We start from the raw sequence: 21,318 nt of genomic DNA on the forward strand, positions 1-21,318 counted from the left end.
GACAAAGAAGTAGAAGAATCTCTCCTAAATGACCATTCTAAAGGCAAAGGGAAAGAAGAAAAACTTTCCACACCTTCTGATAGTCCTTAAAATAAAAAGGAGGAAGCATCTTTAATTAAATTAGATGTTAAATTTGATTTGCTAATATATGATGGAGAGTTGAATGCAGAGAAGCTGGATAATTGGATTAGACAGATTGATGTATATTGCAAGGTGCAGAGCATTGATTCAAACAAAATTAAGATTCAGCTGGCCAACCTACGCCTTGGAGGAAATGCCTTGGTATGGTGGGAAGGCAAAACACAAGCTGGCATGAAGAAGCATGGTAAAATTATTTCTATCTGGAGTGAATTTGTTTATGCAATTAAAAGTAATTCTATCCACTAGATTATATGCAGCAAGCTATGATGAGTTGGCAAACTCTTCGCCAATTGAAAGGGAAAAGTGTACAAAGTTACACCTAAGAATTTAGAAAAAGAGCTTTGATTCTAGGAATTTCTTTAGACTCACTTGAAACTCTACTGAAGTATATAGGTGGTCTACACAACTATTTAAAGCACACAATTCTCATGTTTAATCCTGCTAGCATAGATGAGGTATCTATTCAGGCTACACATCTAGAGGCTAGAGGCAAGAATGTGAACCCAGAAGTTGGGGGATCATCAAAATCCACTGTAAACAAGAACAAGGAAAATAGAAAACAGAAATGGAAAGAGAGGAAGACAAATACTGCACAAAAGACCAAACCTTCATGCACTCACTGCAAGAAGGATGGGCATGATGATGAACATTGTTGGATTCTGCATCTGGAGCTGAGACCCAAGAAGTACGATGGCAAAAAGAAGAAGACTGTTGCAGCTATTCAGAAGGATTTGGGGTCAGACTCGGGGGATGAAACAACAATCACAACCACATGTATAAAAGGTAAAAATTATGAAGCATCTACTAGTAATTCTGCACAATCTACTGATAATGAAGAAAATGAGAGGAAAAGGCATGAGCTTTTTCATATTAGAGTTATTTCCAAGCATCAAAAGATTGATACTTTGCTTGATAATGGCTCGCAAGTAAACTTAATTTCTGAAGCAATTGTAAAGAAGTTGGGATTACTAACCACACCTCACAAGAAGCCATATCCATTGGGTTGGGTATGTGATAAAGCAAAGCTATAAGTGACTAGACAATGTAAACTTAGGTTTTCTTTTGGGTCAACATTTGTAGATGAGGTTGAGTTAGATATAGTTCCCTTGGATATATGTGGAATTGTTTTAGGGAGTCCTTACTTGTACGATAGAAAAGTCGTTTTCTATAGAGCATAAAACAAGTATCAACTCATTAAAGATGGAATTGAATATATTGTATAGGCTCGTAAACTCAAGAATAATTATACTCTCATAAACTCAGGGTAGATGAAAAGAATTGTAAATTCATGCAAACAATTTTTACTGATGGTTGTAAAGGAAAAGAAACCTGATAAAACCAATGTATTTGAGGGCTGTAATGCTAAACAACAAGCTGATTTAGAAAAAGTTGTTTCAGAATATGATATACTATTTTAAGAACCTAAAGGTCTGCCACCCAAAAAGGAAATAGTACATGATATTAATTTGCAGCAAGATGCTCCATTGCCTAACATCGTAATGTACAATTTGTCCGCTTTAGAGAATGTAGAAATCAAGAAGCAGGTACAGGAGCTGCTCGAGAAAGGGTTCATAAGACCTAGCACATCACCATGTGGGTCTCCAATTGTCTTGGTGAGAAAGAAAGATGGCTCATGGAGAATGTGCATTGATTACCAAGCACTGAATAAGATAATGGTCAAAAATCATTATCCCCTTCCTCGCATAGATGATCTATTAGATAAGTTGAAAGAAGCTGCTTACTTTTCCAAGTTGGACTTGCATAGTGGCTACCATCAGGTCAGAGTTGCAAAGCAAGATGCATGGAAGACTTCTTTCAAAACGAAGCAGGGATTGTATGAGTGGTTAGTTATGCCTTTTGGCTTAACTAATGCTCCTGCTACTTTCATGAGAGTAATGAATGATGTACTCAGGCCTTTTATTGATGATTTTTTCATTGTATATCTAGATGACATTCTTGTATTTAGTAAAACATGGGAAGAACATTTGAAGCATGTAAATAAAACTATAGATGTTTTGAAAAGAGAAAATATTAATGTTAAGCTATCAAAATTTGAATTTGGCAAAACATCTTTGAATTATTTGGGTCATATTGTAGGGGGTGGTGAATTGAAGATAGATCCCTCTAAGGTTGCAGTCATTGTAAACTGGCCTAAACCCAAATCTGCTATAGAAGTTAGAAGCTTCCTAGGAGCAACATAGTATTGGAGAAAGTTTACTGCTAACTTTTCCTTGATTGCAGCTCCCTTACATGCTTTAACAGGATTGAACAAGGTGTTTCAGTGGGGAGGCAAACAGACTCCTTTGTCAGAAAGCCTTCGACACCTTAAAAGAAAAGATTAGTACAACACTAGTACTACTGTCCAATCTTCAAAGACCCTTTGAGATTGAAACGGATGCCAGTGACTATGCCATGGGAGCAGTGTTGATGCAGCACGGTAAAGCCATATGTTATCATTCTGAGACATTTAATTCTGCAGTAGTTAACTATCCCACATATGATAAAGAACTGTATGCATTAGTACAGAGTGTGAAAAAGTGGAAACATTATCTAATGGGCAAAGAGACAGTTATACATACTGATCATCAACCACTTCAATATTTACACTCACAAACTAAGTTGCAGCAATCAAGAGACTATATGTGGATGGGTTTTCTACAATAGTTTCGTCTTGTCATCAGATATAAAAAGGGCATACACAATAATGTTGCAGATATGTTGTCTAGACAAATCATAAATGCATCTACTATACTTAAGCATAACTCAGTATTGCATGAAAGCTACATTGAACAGTATGCTCAAGATATAGATTTTAAAGATGTATATGCAACTTTAAGTCATGGCAAACAAGTAGAAGAATTGGATTATCATGTTAAGGACCAACTCCTATATCATTTTGGAAAGTTATGAATTCCTCGAACTGAAAGAGTAAAGATAATTAGGGAGGCACATACTTCCATGATATCAGGTCACTTTGGTGTAAGTAAAATAGTTGCACAACTGCAAAGATTTTGTTATTGGCCAAAAATGAATGAAACAGTTTCTAGATATGTAAGAGGGTGTACCATGTGTGCTAAAAGCAAACCCAGCAATATAAAACTAGGCTTGTACACTCCACTACCAGTTCCTTCTCATTCTTGGGAATGTGTTTCCATGGACTTTGTTGGGGGGCTGCCTAAATCTAGAAAAGGTCATGACTATTTATATGTTATTATGGATAGGTTTAGCAAAATGTGTATTTTAATACCTTGTAACAAACAGATTACATCTGAACAAACAACAAAGTTGTTCTTTCAGCATGTATGGGTTCATTTTGGATTACCCACTTCCATTATATCTTATCGAGATTCCTGATTTGTTGGGAAATTTTGGTCAAGTTTGTGGGAATTGATGGACACCAAACTGAAGAAGAGCACAACCTTTCATCCACAAACAGATGGCCAAACAGAGGTGGTCAATAGGACAATGATTCAGTTGCTCAAAGGCTATTGGAGCAAGCATCCCAAGCTTTGGGATGAACATTTATGTTATGTGCAGCATGCTTACAATCGGGCTAAACATTCTTCTACACAGAGATCTCCTTTTGAGACATGTTTTGGTTTCACACCAAGGTCTCCCTTGGATTTTGTCTTTGGTAAAAACATAGCAGTTGATGGACACAGTGATGTGGAAAAGGCAACCAAGTTTATTGAACAAATCCAAGAGATTCACCAGGCAGTACAGGAACAGCTGGAAAAGAGCCAAGCCAAGTATAAGGCAAGGCATGATAAGCATCGGATTGAGCATACTTTCCAAGTTGGTGATCAAGTCTGGTTGTATATCAACAAAGACAGAATGCAAGGTGAAGGTAAGAAGCTAAAGCCAATAAGGTATGGACCTTTCAAAATACTTGAGAAAATCAACGAGAATGCTTCTCGCCTTGATTTTCCAGCTTACATGCACATCTATTCAATAGTTAATGCAGAAAGCTTGAGACTATTTGAACCTTCATTGATCGAAGATCCTGAAGAGTAGAGTCAATTTCCTTCTATTAATGATATGTTGCCTGAATATCTCAATGAATTATAGGAAAATACAGTTTTGGACAAGAAGGTGAGAACTATGCGCAGAGGGGATGTTGAGTACGTTAGGATTGGACTCAAGGGTTCAAAACCAAGCAATGCAAGACGAATAGAAATTGGGCAAGCGAGGAATCTATATCCTCATTTGATTGATGCTTAAAAACCAACTTTTGGTGGTCCAAAATCTTTTTCAATGGGAAGGCCGCGATCCAAATTGGATCCTAGAACACTCTCTAAGTTTTCATGAATTCTTTAAAAATCATGCCAAGGATTACAAGTCTTATAAAGATCAAGCTTATTGGAGATATCCTTGTAACAGTTGCAATTTGTGATTAGTGCGGAGCAACAAGGACCGTCGGTTAAGTGCGCAGACTGTCGGCCCATGGTAACGCGCGTTGTCGCAAATTAGCAAATCTGGACGTCAATTCAAGAAACGGGGGTAGTTTCTGATATGCAATTAACAACAGGTTGCTAATCACATATCACAGGGCAAACCCCTCAAAGAAGGAAAGGCTGCAAGCACTCGAACCCGAAAAATTATAAAATGCAACGGATATCGTTCCAATTCCGTCAAAAGCGGGATTCCACAAAACCGATAGAATAGAGGAGGGGCTTCGAGCAGTAAGCGGTTTCAACTGAGTTCCGCCCGATGCCATACAGCGAGTGCTAGGCGTCCAGCGGAAGAGAGAGAAAATCGTTCACATCTGACGGGTAACTGTCATGCTACTTAGCCGCCCAATATGAACGATGACCATAGGATCTCGGGCCCCCATATCAACGACGAAGACACGTTGTGATGGATGACCGGATTTGACGGGTTAACAGGCAGAGTTGTATAGGATTTGAAGTCTGATATGAACGATGCGTTGGCGGAGATTTGTGTTTCACGGGCATTCTTGGAGTTAACGGAAAAAACGGTCGTTCAAACATTTCTAGTGAACTTGACACACTCATCCGTTACAAAACAGGTGGCCACCTCCTTGTGAAGCGTTATGCAGTGACTGTAAACGCCGAAAGAAGGGATTCAGACGGATAGAGGCAGGGAACTGGAAAGCCGGGAAGCGGAAACGAACAACTAGGAAGCAGATTGGCTTAAAAGCCACAAGCTGGCAGAGAGAGCAGTAGGCAGTAAGCTAGAAGAAAAGCAAAAGCAGAGAAAGCAAAGAGAAGAAGCCGAGCTGACCTACAGAAGCAAAGGCAACATCGAGCTAGGATTAAGACAGAGATAGAGAGAGTCAAAGAGTCTGTGCACTCCAGAGACGACTTGAAAGGTTCAAGCGAACTCCTCTGTATATGCCTGTCTTGTATGAGTCTCAGATTGGGCTCATACTACTGTGACCAATAGAGGTCCAGAGTCAGTAAGGAGAGTCTGTGTACTCCAGAGACTTGGGGGATCCAAGTACAGTCTTGCTGATTTGTATCTATTGAGTGAGACTCGAATTGAGCTCACTGTTGTAAAAACTCTACTTGAAAACATAATAAGAGGCTACCACTAAAGGCTGGACCGGGAGATGTAGTTCAGGAGTATTGGGTGAACTCCTTATTAAACTTGTTGTGTTTATATGTTTTCTTGTTATGTTTTCTTTAACTGCTTCATTGCCTATGTACTTCACAATCTTATCGATCCGTTGCATAAAGTAACATAGGCATCTCCATGCACATGAGTCTGTAATACCTTATTAATTGTCTTAGATCAATTTCAGATCATATGGATAATAGATTCATGTTGCAGATTTCCTTCAGACTAATCTCCGGTGTTATTAAAAACTATGAAAGTTTTAATGCTCAAACTCATTCAGCTCATCAAGCTTAGTGCTGAAAGATGATCATGCACAGATCCATGTGGTTTGGTCTCTGTGTGGTCTGCTGACAGGTTGATGGTCTTTGTGTGGTCTGGAGGCAGGTTTGCGGCATGCTACGTAATTTACCAGAGACATATGTAACAGGGGATATATCTAAAATGGAAACCAAACATTTCATGCTAGGGAACTAATGTTGGCATTAGTTTACACTCCTGAAATATATGAACAAAAAAATACACATAATATATGCTTTGTCTCAATTTGCCTTGAGAAGAGGCCAAATAAGACGATGAAACGACAAAATTATGGTCGAAACGGTAAAACTATGTTTGAAGCCACGATGAGACAAGGACTAACCAACGTAAACTAATATTAACGCCTACCATTTTGATTACTATAGTCCCAACCATGCTGCGACAGGGACTAATAAAACAATGTTGATGCAAGTTTCTAGGAATTAATGCCACTTATCTAGCTCCATCCATTCTAAAATTTAATTCCTCCACCACTAACGATTAATTAAAAAAAATAAATAAATTAAGATTTGTCTTAATTCACAAATACTTTGTATCAGACCATATATATAGTAAAATTAATTGTGAAAAAATAAATGTATATCAATAATTTTTTGTAAGTTTGACAAAAATATATCTTCATCATGTTCAATATATATTACCCCAATGGAGGTGGGGAATTGAACCCGTGACTTCACATTGCAAAGTGCCTTAACAAAGCACTTGATCACCATCTATCCAAAACCCCATCAACAAATGGCTTTTTATTAAAGTCATAAATTTATTAAAAATAAATAGTATTTGACAAAGATTTACTAGTTTTTATCTTATTTAAATGTGAAATACTATTTGTTTCAACAATTTTCAATCAATATTATTGATAAAATTTTATGGCCTTGATCACATGCGCCAAAGCCCTTCACATTTAATATTCACATGTAATCAAGAAAGTTGGTTTTTGGAAAATGTGAAGATCTTTGGTTGATTTGATCAAGGCTATTGAATTTTCATAGAAACCAATAACTTTTATTGCATTGGACCAAAGCCTACTTTAGCTAAATGTGAAAAGCTTTGCCTAATATAATCAAACAATTAGTTTTTATCATAATTTTTTATTAAAACCTGTTGAAAAAAATATTATATTATACTTGGATACTAAAATGTAAAAGACATTGTATGGAGGTCATCAAGACCATTGTATAATTTATTCATTTTGATCTCTGTAAAATACTACCAATTTGAAAATTAACGTAATGATATTTATTTAATTTTAATCACTATGTGGTGTACTACAAAAATTGCCATATATATATATATATGATTTGTCCTTTGATCACATTCGAACAAAGCCCTTCCATATCATCAAGGCACTTGTGTTTTGGAAAATGTAAAAGATTATGGTTTGATATGATTAAGATCGTTGATTTTTTTTTACAGAAATTAAGGGAATGATCACCATAGACGAAAGCTAGTTCAAGCTTGTTTTAGACGAAAGCTAGTTCAAGCTTGTTTTAGAGAAATGGGAAGGGCTTTGGTATGATATGATAAAGTCCATTAATTTTTAAAATTTTTGATAAAAATAGTTGTAAAAAATATTATTATAATATTAAAATATGAGAAATGTGAAGGACTTTGTTGGGATGTGATCAATGTCACTAGTTTTTATGAAAAATTAAGGTTTTAATTATATTTGATTAAATCTGATGAAAAAAGTGCATATATTGAACTAAATCTCGTGAAAATTTGATTCGATGAGATAAAAGCATTAATTTTATTGTGAAAAATTCACGACTTTGATTACATGTGACCAAATCTCGTGAAAAATGTGCATCTGTCTCTAACTAAATCCTGTGAAAAATGTGCATTTGACCAAATCCCCAAAAAATTGTGAAGGGTTTTGATTTAAGGTAATAAAACAATAATTTTATTAATAAGTTTAGTTGAATATATATATATATATATATATAATTATATTTTTTATTATATTATAGTATATTTAGATAGGGAAAATGTAAAAGACATTGTGTGGACGTGATCAAGGCTATTGTATTTATTCATTATGATCTTAACTAAGTGTAAAATACTACCCATTTTATTTATGTGTAAAATATTACCTATTTTATTAATCTGTAAAATACTATCGTTACCTATTTAATTTTAATTTTAACAATTATGTGACTTACTTAAAAGATTGCCATATATAATAATTCTTTTTAATGTTTGACCTTGATCACATCCAAACATGTGAACACAACCCTTTGCATGTAATCAAGGCCATTGGCTTTTGCAAAATGTGAAGGATTTTGGTTGAATGTGATAAAGGCCATTGATTTTTTTTATAGAAAGTAATGGCCTTGATCACAACAAACCAAAGCTATAGAGAAATGTGAAGGGCTTTGGTTCGATATAATCAAGCCTATTTTTTATTAGTAATTTTGATAAAAGTTGTAAAAAAATATTATATTTATAATATTTGAATAAGAGAAATATGAAAAAAAAAAAATCCAAATGTAATCAATGGTGTTGGATTTTATGGAAAATTAATGATCTTAATTACATTTGACCAAATCTTGTGAAAAATGCGAATATGCATTAGACGAAATCCCTTGAAAAATGTGCATCTACATCTAACCAAATGCCCTGAAAAATGTGCATTTAACAAAGTCTCTTAAAAAATGTGAAGAGAAAAATGTGCATTAACCAAATCTCTTAAAAAATGTGAAGAGTTTTGGTTCCATGAGATAAACACAATAAAAATTAATGGCCTTGATTACATCAAATTGAATTTCATTAAGAATGTGGATTTGAAATGTTGTGAAAAATGTGGATTTGAAATGTTGTGAAAAATGTGCAACTCCGTAAAAAAGTGTATTAGAATAAATCCAGAAAAATCTTGTGAAAAATGCGGGTATGCATCAGACGAAATCCCTTGAAAAATGTGCATTTAACAAAGTCTCTTAAAAAATGAAAAAAATGTGAAGAGAAAAATGTGCATTTAACCAAATCTCTTAAAAAATGTGAAGAGTTTTGGTTCCATGTGATAAACACAATAAAAATTAATGGCCTTGATTATATCAAATTGAATTTCGTTAAGAATGTGGATTTGAAATGTTGTGAAAAATGTGGAATTGAAATGTTGTGAAAAATGTGCAACTCCGTAAAAAAAGTGTATTGAAATAAATCCCGAAAAAAATGTGAAAAGTTTTAATTAAATATTATAAAAACATTAATTTTATTAAATTTTAAACTTAATGTGCTTGATTACATGTGACCAAATCTCGCCAATATTGTGCATTTTGCATCTAACTAAATCCTATAAAAAACGTGCATCTGCATCTAACTACATCCCTGACAAAAAAAAATGTGCATTTCACTCAATCCCGGAAAATACGTGAACAATGTTGATGGAATGTGATTTTCTAAAATTTTATTAACAATTTCAATCAAAATTCTTGAAAAATAAATAAATTTATATATGTATATAACTTTTACCATGCACGACGACGATTTTTCAAATTAAATAAATATCTCTATGAATGTGTTAATTTCAAAGAAGGAAATAAAGTAAAAATAAATAGTTCATCAAATGGAGACTCATGAACGCGGCCCTCTGATATGATAAAAATGGGTCTAAGAGAAATGCAAGCTCGGCCCTCGATCTGGCAGCAGATATAATATCTTCCTTCTACTGTAAATTATGATCGGAAACCCTCCTTTGGAGAAAATATGGCACCCTCAAACTGATAAGTCGATCTACGCACGGCTATAGATTGCGTGCTTCTGTCGTTGGAAATTTAATACGCCCCTTCCCACACAATAGTTTCACGGCATTGGTTTTTCAGAGGAATGCGACCCTTTTAAATGCCTCCGCACTTTGAAATTTTGATGCGGCCCCTCTTAAATTTTCAGTTTGGCCTTTAAATTTTACTACGGTCTCTTTCAAAATAATGACACGGCTCCCTTCTTTTTTTCAATAATTTGGCTCCCCGACTTTTCAATAACACTTGCTTTGAGGCCAAAAATTAGAGTCCGAATCCCTTTATGAAAACTTAAGCTTAGCTAATATGTCAAATGATTATTAACCAGTCGACAAAATCAAGAAAATTTGATTATTAACCAGTCGACAAAATCAAGAAAATTTGGCTAGCATTTTGTAGCAGAAAATTTGTACAATGTTTTGGCGAAATTTATTTCACGCATCAAAATTACGACTCCGATAAATAGAGGGATTTGATCGATCATCTGGAAATAATTTCTTTCGGCACCTCTAATATAAACACTTGAACAATGTGCAATTAAAACCCTCAGACTAGCAGGAACACTAGCTTTGATACCATTGTAATGTCCCAAATAGGATATTTCCCCTAATTTGCATAAATCTATCTCAACCCAAATTTCACCATTAAATTATCATTCATTTAACAGAAGATTGCCACGTAAAATAAAACAAACAGAGCACTGCAATCCAATGACACAATGAACAAGAAAATTCTTAGCATCCAAGATAATCTGTTGCTTTGCACTGGCCTCCAAAACTGAACTGAACTGCCACTGCTAAGCTTTCCTTTGAATTCTGGATGAATTCACTAAGGGGAGATGGGTGCTCACCCAATCTCACTAAATCACCTGAGGGTTTCTATCCTGGGGCTACTAAGGAAGTAGAGAACTGAGTTCACAACCTCTCATACAAAAAAAAATCAAATCCAAGATGTCCTCCAATGGCCTCCTCCTCTTTTATAGATCTGATGGACCCCTCTAGAACCTCCTATTTTATTATTATTTTAATCATGGAGCACTTTTCCCTCTTTTATCTCAATTAAAATATTCTTTTTAGTGCAGGAAAAGGGTAAATCGGCCACCATGTCCCCGTAGGTCATTGAAACTCATATCTAACCATCCCATCCTGTAGAGCTTCTCGTTCTGGTTCCAACAAGTTATTACACTAAGGTGTTTTGTCAAGTATTCCTCCTCGAATGCCGCCTTAAGCGTAATTAATTGAGTCAAGCCCAGTGATAAGTTTGTTTTTTGAAAGTTGTCAGAATGCACCAAAAGGAAAGGAAAATTGTGCAGATGATGGAATATACCAAGCGAATGCCATCGTACCTCATAAAACTCCTCCAAAAGCCCTTGGGCTCGCTGATGGCACCAACTTGCTATTGTGACCTATCTGCCCCCAACTCTGAATGTCCATCCTAACCATGTCATAAGGAACATCAGGAAAAGGAACATTACAAGTTGCAAACAAGACTAGAACAATTTTCACATTGATAACTACTTCCAATGATACAATTTGACTTCTTTTAGAGCATTCCAATCATTAAGCAGTTATATATGAAAATTTCATAAAATTCAGTGGAGCGGTAGAGATCACAATGAGACAAGAGACACCAATAATTTACATTGGGAAAACCCCACTCCAAGGGGAAAATCCCAATAACCTTTTCTTATGAGAGAGAGTTCAATTCATCAATTGTACATCAAAATTATCCAGTCAAAATGCCAACCTTTGACTTTAATAAATGCCAGGTCAAAGCACTCAAAAGAGATAGAATAAGTCAATGTTTTGCTCACTATCAAAGTTTGCACAAGGGACAGAATTTCGGCTCGAGGTAGCTGGTCAAATGGCCGAAATTTGGTCTTGCAAATCAACATAAAGTTCGGTCAAACTTCAGAGTTTGTCCTATGGTCAAACCTTGGTGAAAGGCTCAAAAGAGAGAAAAAAAACTTCGGTCAACGAATAGTCAACGATCTTGAGAATATTTGGCCTCCAATCACAGTTTATGATTCAGTCCAATGAATTCCAATTTATGTGTGTCAAGAGATGGGTTTTGACCTTGGGGTCAAACCCCTTCAAGTGGTGGGCCGACTTATCAAATTGAGGCTGACAAGGACAACAAGAAAAGAAATCATTTCTCTTTTGATTTTGACAGTGAAAATATCGACCACAATGACCGTTTTTGAACAATTCTAGATGGGCAAAGAGAAGGGTACACCTTACCTGTGATGCTACCTCTCAAACTTAGACAAGCTCCTGGAGTTCTATCTAGAGCTTCTTTCCTTCAACCTTGGATGGTAGGAGAGAAAGGTTACTTTGCTCATATGCCCCCTTAGGATCATGCAGTTGAAGTACTTCATGGCACTATAGGACTTCGATAGTGAGATGGTTTCTCTATTGCTTCCCTCACCCTCAGTTATTAGGACTACGAAGCCTTGACATCATCTACAACTCTCTTGTCTTGTCTAGCATGGAGAGCTCCAGCCTTGGATCCTCCCTCTATATCTTTCCACCTATAACACTATTGTACGTTTTAGGTTTCCTTTTAGAATTAGATATTCACTTAGCTAGATGCTTACTTACGATGTACTATTTTCACTTTTTCTCATGATTTTGCTCTCAGTATTTATAGGAGTTGCTTCTATACTTCCACATTGTACTCACACTAGATATATCTTTTTTGTCCCATTGATGTAATCTTGTTGTCATTTATTGGATGGTCGTTTATTAGACATTAATTTCTTTGCACATATGCCACTATTGTACCTTTTAGGTTTCTTTGATCAGAATTAGAGATTCACTTAGCTAGATTCTTATAACATGTTATTTTCGCTTATTTCCTCATTTTGCTCTTAGTATTTATAGGAGTTGCTTCTGCACTTCAACATTGTACTCACACTAGACATTGTTTTTGTCCTATTGACCTTATCTTGTGGTCATTTATTGGATGTTAATAAAATTATCTTGTCTTGTCTAATGCACTGCAAAACCTCTAACAAATGAAGCAACAACATCAAGAAGGCCACTACTCTCTTTCTAAGAGAATCTTGAAGCATGAGTAACATCAACGTCACCTCCCTCTTCCTTAGAGATTCCAACAACCCTATTACTAGTTCTCATCACTACTGCCATTAGTTGCAAGCTTGGAATCAATCATTGATTCCACCACCATAGGTTATGAACCTATCCAAGTTTGTCTTCACCAACCTTCTTCAATACCTAATGCTCCTTTACTTAGGTAGATCCAAATCATAGTGGTCCTTTGTCTTTCTATGGTTTTGCTCAAACCCAAGCATCTCAAAACAAGAGTGCAATGTATAACCACATGAAGAATATAACATGAAATGATCCACTTTGCAAAAAATAAAGTACAATCCAGATGCACAAGATGACCTAGAAAGATTCACGAATAGCTTAGCATGACACTAGCTATCATGAGTAACATCAATGTCACCTTGCTTTTCCTTAGAGAATCCTACAACCCTATATGTATTCATCCATACCACCATTTGTTGTGAGATTGGAATTAATCATTGATTCTACCACCATTGGTTATGAACCTATCCAAGTTTGCCTTCATCAATCTTCTTCAATGCTAAATGCTCCTTTGCTTTACTTAGGTCTAAATTGCACGAAACGTGGAAATGTCTGGAAGTTTCTGAAACAGAAATGCCTTGGAAATAAGATATGAGAGATGATCATTTACAATTATGAGTGGCTTGTTATTTATAGGCCTTAGGGTGACTTTTCACATAAAGCCATGTCTTTATGTAATGCACCTTCTAATAAATAATATAATCAATTCTCTATTTAGAGAGAGAGAAAGAGAACAACAATAAGCATTGAGGGACAGATTATTTCATCTCCAGTATAGATAACTTCTTTGGGTGAAGAGGATGTTTTCATGGTCTAATTGAACAGTTCCCAAATTTAAGAAGCAAGGTCTTTCAGAATTTGTCAAATGGTATCTAGTTATAATTGCAAGGGTCGAACATTACGAGTGTGCTTCTTATCCATATCTCGATTCTCAGCTTGCTTTTAGCACAATCTCTCATGAATCTGCTGAATCATACTTCATTCTATTTTTCAAAGTGGGAGTTTTGGAATCTGGACATTATAATCTACTATTCTGGGGCTTTGGTGTTATTGAATACTGGTTTTGATAGTATTTGATCCTTATTTAGACATTTTGTTTGTCCTTTTCCCCTAAATAATGATAAAATTGTTTCATAGCTTGGTGAAGTTTATGTGATCAATTAAAAAAGTTATTGCATATTTCTATATTGCAGAGATCTTTTGCATTCCTTCTATGATGCAACAGGTCGGAAACCTATGAGGATCATCTTCTACAGGTAATTTGATATTTATTAACTGCTTATAGCCTCATTTCTGCTAGAGATAAATTTTGACAATATCCTATTATTTTGGAAACTTCTAATCTGCATCTTGTACTGTAAAGCAGAGATGGTGTGAGGGCAGTTTTACCAAGTCCTGCTGGATGAGTTAGAGGCCATACGCAAGGTGACTTTTTCAAGAGATTTTTTCCTTTTGATCTTAAGCTTGTATGTTAAATTACTGCTTCTGTAGTTTTGAACATCTTGCATATTGACAATTTCAGGCTTGCATGCCAATTGACAAGGATTATCAGCCTCCTGTGACTTTTATAGTTGTTCAAAAACGTCATCACACACGTTTATTTGCTTATAATCATCGTGACAGGAATAGTGTTGATAGAAGTGGTAACATATTGCCAGGTATGAAAATTGTATCAATGTAGTCGTTGCTTTGTAGTGTTTCTATGATCACATAGTTTTTTCATCTAAATCAAAAAGTTCTTTGCATTTCTTGAGAGTTCTAAAATCTTTCAATGATTGGGCAGGTACTGTTGCTGATTCCACGATTTGTCATCCAACAGAGTTTGATTTCTACCTTTGCAGTCATTCTGGTATTCAGGTATCTTATAAATGTTATTCCTTTAGATGGCAATATCATATAGTTTCCCTGGATTGTCTTCCAGGTTTTTTGCAAAATTCATTACTTATATGATTGCAAGTATAACAAACAAAACTTTTTTTCAGGGAACAAGCAGGCCAGCTCATTATCATGTTCTGTGGGATGATAATAGATTCAGTGCAGATGCTTTGCAGTCTTTGACAAATAATCTCTGTTACACGTAGATATCTCTCTCTCATGCATGCTTGCTTTTGCATTCTCTGACATACTCATCCTTACACATGGATGCACTAATAATTAATATGCTTTTGTGATTTTAAACATGTGCATGTATATATGCATATGAGGATAAATTCCTCATCTTTGTTTAGTGTCTCCAATGCCTAATGTGAGAATCAGAATTTGCGCTGTTTCATCATTTAGGATTTTATGATTTATGAACTTGCCATTGGGCAAGGTACCTTTTTTTGCACAATTTTAGAAGTAAGTCGCTTTTTGAATGGTCCATGAGCACACGTTCCGTTCCCCTTAGATGAGAGCACTTTCTGTTTAATGTCCTCATTTTTAGTTTCCTCTATAGAACAGCCAGGATGGATTTTCATGGTATGTGATGGCCATATCACAGGAGTAGGATTATGTCATCAGAATGGGATCTGACGACATTCGCTTGGCATATTCATCATCGTGAGCAGTTTCGCACAACTTGTTTTTGGTTCCGTTGCTTTTTGATAATTCCGGTAAAATGGGGTTATTATTGAGCACAACTTAATTAATCATCTTATGGTGGCATTTTGGGAGAAATATTTGACAAAACACCTTAGTTTAATAGTTCATTGGAACCAGAACAAGAAGATCTATAGGATGGGATGCTGAGAAGTGACTTCCAGTGGCCAGAGAGAGTATGGTGGGTGATTTACCATTTTTCCAGATTAAAATGACTTTAATTAGTCATTTAATTAAAAGGGGAAAAGATTAATTATAGGGAAAATGTTGAGAAATCGATGTTCTTATAGATTAGGGTTGATTCCTCTTACTTGATAATTACTTGTGAGAGTTTGTTGGTTTTTATTACTTTATTATGTCTTCTTCATCAAGCAATTACCAAAAACATAAAGTGCATGAAGATCACAAGAAACAAAGAACACAAGATATAGGCTCCAAGCCAGGGAAAAACCCCACAAAGGGGAAAACTCAAACAACTTCTCTTCTTATAAAATCATATCAAAGTGAGGCACCCAAGACCCAAGACTAAGACCTCCACAAGGAACCAAGTCAACCCTCCATTCAGATCTCCTCCAACCAAACCAAATCAAGAGTCAAATTTGGTCAACCTTCTTCAAGACAAGAATTTTAGACCTACAACTTCGCAGAGTTGCCCCAACACCTTCGCAGATTAGAATTTCAGCCTGTAATTCATAGAGTAACCCTAGAAACTTTGCATGTGGACAAAGACAAGCAAAATTCAAACTTTTTTTCTCTTTTTTCAATTCTTCTCTCTTGCTCAGAAATCGAATTGTGTGTGAGTGATCAAATGAGGTTGAAGTCTCTTCCTTATATAGTTATCCACGAGGTCGAATAGGGCCTCTTCAAGGCCAACTTGAGAAGGCAGGGCCAAAATGACATGTTTTGACTCAAAAATATATATATTTTTTGTTATAATTTGTCCCAATGGGACTTTGACACACGACATTTTGTTTTTGACTCAGTAAACCCTAGAAGCATGAAGAAAATGCTTTGACTAGAAAAAATAATAATAAAAAAATTTCATTTTATTGCTTTTGCTTTTTACTTGAAATACATATTGATACAAGTACAAAGGTAATTATGAAGACTGAACCTAGCTACATTTTTTAACACTCCCCCTTAACTAGGGAGGTATTCATAATTACACAACGGGATACAAGGATAATCAAATCGAAATATTCTCATAAGAGTTTGGATTGATAAGCCATGTTTAAGCATCGATATTATAATTGACATTGTCAAATTACAATATAGCAAGTCGGTTTCTCTGATGTTGCGGAAATTGAGATTATTTTCATTAGAGGGTGAATATGTTTTGAATAAACTATTTTAGGGGACGTGTTTTCTATTACGGGTTATTAGAATCTGCATTTGGAGGTTGGTTCATTATCATTAGAGGCTAATCTCAGAGTTGTATGCTGAATTTCTGGTAACTATATGGAGGCCAAATAACAGAAGACAAGTTCATTGTGGAGGGACAAAATCATCTCTTAATTGCCAGACTTAATTCTTGTGGGTCAAGTATATTTCCAATTAGTTGAAACCGTTTTCTTAAGGTTAATTTGGTGTGATACCTGTTAGTTTTTGACATTTATAGTATCGAATAGTGTTCTAGTCCCGACATTTGTCAGAGAAGCTAAGAAACACTAGGACTCCAAAACCCAGAAATCATTTCCAGAAAAATCCACCTAGAAACAACTCAATTAAGTTAATTAGTTAGCAATTAAATTTTTCCTAAGTCTAACTTAGGAAAAATGATTAATTAACAGGAATTAGTTGAGAAAGGTGAGATTTCTCTAGAAACTCACACAAATCAACTTAGAAGTGATCTCAGCCATTGATAAGGATTTAATCATGGTCGTTGGTGATCCATTTGGAGATCATAAGAGGAGGTCGATGTGGTTGATGGAGAACTCACTTGGAGGTTGAGTTAGTTGGCAGAGATCAAGTTTCCCACTTGTAGTGATTCAACAAAGAGAAATTCGAGCCAGAGAGGGGACACAGAGACAGTGAAGGGCAAAGACAGTGAATCCAGTGGAGGTTTTCTAGTTCCGGAGAGTCAGCTACAGGAGGACTGAGTTTCCTTAGTGATGTTGTGCAAAGACTGCGCAGGTAGCTTCATGATCCAGGTGGATATTGGTGGCCACCTGCCAATTCCACTTGGACCCCCACCATTGCTTTTTTTAGTTTTTCAGTTTCCTTAATTGTAGCACATATTACTATTTTTAGCAATTTTTTTGGGTCCTAAACTTCAGGAACTGTTTTGAGGCCCTAAACGACGTTTTTTTGGAAATCTACCTACTAGTGATTTGTTATCAAAAATCGTCTTTTTTGTCGTAGTCCTCGGAGAGATCTTTCCAACGGGTTATCATGCGCATCAAACGGAGATAATATGACCAAGCCGCGACACCAGGAAGTTGGTTGTCCAACTCACCCCAACGAGGCCCATAAACTCTTGGTGTTACATCTCCTCGGGTTAGAGTTTTGGTTGTTTAGGGTTTGATCTTATTGTTCAATAATAAAAAGGCCCTTGAGCCTCACTGTAAGGCAGTTCAGAGGCATGAAGCCGCCACATCTCTTCTCAGAGATAAGCTACCATCGCCCTAGCTGGTTTATTTCCATTTCTGTTTGTAAGCATATTTCAGTATTTTACATTAATGAATGAAGTATTATTTCCGCTGCAACTCTGTGTTTATGGTTATCTCTATAATTTGTTGCATTCCTGTTTAAATCTGGATCAGTGGTATCAGAGCGGTCTGCTCTTTTTCTTTGTTTTTCTTTGCATGTCCCCAACGAGGTCGGGATATAAGGAGTTAGGGCTTGAACTGGTCGAACCTTTGCAAGACCATCCTCGCAAATCCCGATGGCCTCCCATGGCGAATGAAAAGAAAGATGAGGGGGCAGGAGATCCTATCAAAATCTTGCTCGAAGAAGCCCTTGAGCGACAAAGGAACGCGATGATGGACAACTTTGCCCAAATCCTTCAGTGGCTACCGAGGGGCGACGCATTGGCTTCCAACAACTACTCTGGAAACGCCACACTGTTTAAGGTACAAGTTAACTTTGAAACCTCATATTCGAGGGTCAGATAGACGCAGATGTCGTTGATAAATGGTTAAATCTGCTAGAGGTTTATTTTTCTGTTCATGATTTTTCCAGTCGGGAAAAGATTATTTTCACTCTTCTCAAAGCAGCCCCCCACATCAAGGACTGGTGGGAAACCTACTGCGCGCAGAAGGATGAAAGTACAGGCTCACTATTTTCAACTGCACCCACTTGGAATTCATTCCAGGATGCCGTCAAGGAGCAGTACCACCCTGTCGGAAGCTATGAGGATCAATACATAAAGTGGACCATGCTGCGGTAGAGAAGGGACCAAGACGTGTCGGAGTTTACCAATATTTTCCATACCCTTCGCACAAAGTTTGGTATCAAGGATTCGGAGCAGCATTTGGTACTCAAATACCACGGCTGCCTACACAAGTACATCAAGGAAGAAATAGAATTCCTAAACATCTCCTCGCTCGGCACGACATAACGATATGCCATCAAGGTCAAGCAAAAGTTTAAAAAGGAGAAGAAAGACTTTAGATCTATGAATCTGAAGCAAGGGAAAGGTGCCCCCAAACTGCAAAACAAAGGACAAAGCCAAGGCGGGGACCCAAGACAACCCGCCAAAGCTGCAAACAAAGAACAACACCACGAAGCTGAAAAAGGAGATGGGAAAGTGGTGTGAGTTCCATAAGAGCTCCACTCACAACACAAGTGAGTGTCGGGCCAAGCAGTCACTGGTGGCTGAGCTAAAGGTTTGAGAATCAGATGCATGTTCCGACTCTGAGTCAGAACCTGATAAGGGGAATGATAAAGGGAAGTAGATTATCGATGCAGAGCCCAACACCACCGTTGTCACCACGAAGATCCAGAAGGAGGAACCCGAAGATCCAGAGGAGGAGGAGCATCTCTTCCACTCCTAGATGTAGGTAAAGGGCTCCCCGCTACAATTCATTGTCGACAGCAAGAGCCAAAAGAACCTCATTTTGGAAGAGGTCGTTGAGCGGCTGGGCTTACCGACCACAACACATCCACAACCATACACCATCAGGTAGCTTCACCAAGGACGGGGTCTTCACGTGAGCTAGCAGTGACACCTTCCATACAACATCAAGCCCTTCATAGATGAGGTATTGTGTGACATTGCTCCCCTTGAAGTTTGTGATGTATTATTAGGACAACCATACTTGTGGAAGCGACATGCTGTGTATGAATCAAGGTCCCGTGCTGTTATTGTTACTTTGGGAAATAAGTTGTACAGGATACCGGAGGTAGCACCGCCTACCGCCATCTCTTTGGTTACTGCAAAACAATGCAGTAAGCTCATTTCCAAAACCAGGAAATTTGTTTTCCTGATGATATGCCCTCAAGGAAATAAGAAGACGGTGGCCACGACCTCCAGACAGGGCCCCTCCAATCGACAACTACAGGTTGTGGAGGAGTACGAGGACATCTTCACCTCCCTCGCAGGGTTTCCTCTACACTGTCAAGTCAAGCACTCCATCGATCTGACCCCAGGTGCGCCGCTGCCCAGTGGACCAATCTATCGGCACTCTGTTCTGGAGAATGATGAAATCAAGAGGCAGATTCAGGAGCTGCTACAAAAAGGTCACATCCGTCCGAGTTCATCACCCTGTGGGAGCCCGATCGTGTTGGTACAGAAGAAGGATGGGACTTGGAGACTCTGTATTAACTATCGGGCGCTGAACAAGATCATTGTTCGTAATAGGTACCCATCCCACGGATTGATGACCTCCTGGACCAACTGAAGGGGGGCAAAATATTTCAGCAAGATCGATTTGAAGTTAGGATATCAGTGGGTACCAATCAAACCCTCCGATGTGTGGAAGACTGCCTTCAAATCCAAGGAGTGCCTTTTCGAATGGTTGGTTATGCCTTTCGGATTGACGAATGCTCCTGCAACCTTCATGAGGCTAATGGATGACATCTTGTGGCCTTTATAGTGGTATACTTGGATGACATCTTGATCTTCAACCAGAGTTAGGGAGAGCACCTCCACCACATCCGATAGGTTCTCCAAACATTGCGGCAACACAAGTTATGTGCTAATTTGGAGAAATGCACTTTTGGCATGACCCAGGTTCAGTATCTGGGATACATTATTGATGAACAGGGGGTGCATGTGGATCCAGCCAAGATCCAAGTCATTCGGGATTGGCCATCTCCAACCACTCTGACAGAGCTTCACAGCTTTCTAGGTCTTGCCAACTTCTACCGCAAGTTCGTGTTGGGATTTTCTCATATCACTTGGCCCTTGAGTCAAGTCACCAAGGGAGGAGCGAAAGCAAAATTCTTTTGGTCTGAATCTCAACAGAAGGCATTCACAGAGTTGAAAGATCACCTCTGCTCGGCACCAGTGCTCGCATTACCAGACTTACAACAACCATTTGAGGTCGAGACAGATGCCTCTGACTATGCTATTGGGGCAGTCCTTACTCAACACGGACATCCAGTGGCATATCACAGTGAGACACTTTCAGACATAGTCTGGAAGTATCCCACTTATGACAAAGAGATGTATTCCATTGTGTAGGTCTGTCGACAATGGAAGCATTACATTTTAAGGAAGGAAACGGTCATACACATAGACCATCGACCCCTGTAGTTCATACAGACCCAAGGGAAATTGTAGAATGATCGCCATCAGAAGTGGTTCACATACCTGCAACTGTTCCATTTGAATATCAAGTATAAGAAGGGCAGCACCAATAATGTTGCAGATTGCCTCAGTCGACAACCAATCATGGCATTAACCA

At 37.4% G+C, this 21,318-nt stretch overlaps 1 pseudogene; it reads left to right on the forward strand.

Annotated features, from left to right (window-relative positions):
* LOC149238672 (protein argonaute 1-like) overlaps positions 1-21,318 on the forward strand; it is a 72,231-nt pseudogene that overhangs the window by 16,297 nt on the left and 34,616 nt on the right.

The sequence above is a fragment of the Pinus tabuliformis genome, chromosome 8, assembly GCF_031772625.1.
Source record: "Pinus tabuliformis cultivar Carrire ecotype Pingquan chromosome 8, CPIR1, whole genome shotgun sequence".
Taxonomy (NCBI): domain Eukaryota; kingdom Viridiplantae; phylum Streptophyta; class Pinopsida; order Pinales; family Pinaceae; genus Pinus; species Pinus tabuliformis.